We start from the raw sequence: 1324 nt of genomic DNA, 5'->3' as shown, positions 1-1324 counted from the left end.
GGCGATTACAGAGGATTACCGGCGATTACCAAGGATTACCGGTGATTACCAAGGATTACCGGTGATTACCAAGGATTACCGGCGATTACCAAGGATTACCGGTGATTACCAAGGATTACCAAGGATTACCGGTGATTACCAAGGATTACCGGTGATTACCAAGGATTACCGGCGATTACCAATGATTACCGGTGATTACCAGGGATTACCTACTCTGTGTACACCTGATTACCTCAGTTGGGCACCCCTCGGGCTAAACTCATTGACAAGTTTTTGCACCTCCGCGGCCCAGCAAGCATCCAGCGCATTAGTGATTGCCTATCTTCTGTCAGTCCGATGGCACCGCCCTGTCCTTTAACAAGCTTGTTGTTCTGCTCATGTACTTGATCTGGTGATATTCGTGTGAATAGTTCCCTTGTTTTTGCAAGCGAAAAGAAACCCTTGGTGAAAGCAGAATGTACATCGGGTGCTGTATGTGGCAGCTCGACAAGGTCTTAGAGGTGAACCGTTAGCCACCTGGCGTAATTGATTTTGTCCCATGAGAAAAAAAGAGGCAGCATCTATTTTATACCGGAGAGGTATTGTAGTCCAGGAATATTACCTAAAAATCAAGGCAACCTGGGAAAAAATGAGGTTGTCGCGGAAATGACATTATTTAATCAGAATTTCATGCTCTCCAAGAAAAAAAAGTTCCGACCAGAAACGGATCGTGAAAGCAGATGATACCTTGTGAAGAATTATTATATTCCAGTCTATTATATTTCCGTATTTACACTTGTGGGGAAAGGGAGAGGGGTGGGTGGCGGTGCGGTGCGGGGGCTCCAGCGGTAGAAGGGAGGGGGGCTGCTAGCGCTAGCGCGGCCGACTCGGCTCGGGGCTCGGGCTCCGCTCGGAACTCGGCTCGCCTCAGCAGCGCTACAACGCGTGGCGTGGCGGGCGTGGCGTGGCTGACGCGGCGGCGGCTGGCGACTGGCGACGTACGCCAGCCGCTTCACGACCCCGCCTAGCAGGCCCAGCCCAATACGTACATGAGCTTTCTTCTGGTTCTCTTTAATATTTCTTAATCGAGAGTAAAAGCAATGACACCTTACATTACTCATGTATAGTTATATGTATGTTAAGTGTAAGTAAGTTTAAGTTTGTAAGGTATCATCTGCTAAAAAGATTGTTTGTGACCAATTCCAGAATTGAAAAATTTTCTAGAGCTGGCATCACAAGTGAAACAAGCTGGGCCCGCTCTTCCGCCAAACCAAGTTGCCAGCTCCGCTTCGCTCCACCGGCAACTCGGTTCGGCAGGGAGCGGGCCCAGCTTGGCCTGCCGGCG

Source organism: Frankliniella occidentalis, unplaced genomic scaffold (genome assembly GCF_000697945.3).
Source record: "Frankliniella occidentalis isolate FOCC.00 unplaced genomic scaffold, Focc_3.1 Scaffold477, whole genome shotgun sequence".
Classification (NCBI taxonomy): domain Eukaryota; kingdom Metazoa; phylum Arthropoda; class Insecta; order Thysanoptera; family Thripidae; genus Frankliniella; species Frankliniella occidentalis.
The sequence above is the reverse complement of the archived record's forward strand: the minus strand, read 5'-3'. Positions refer to the sequence as shown.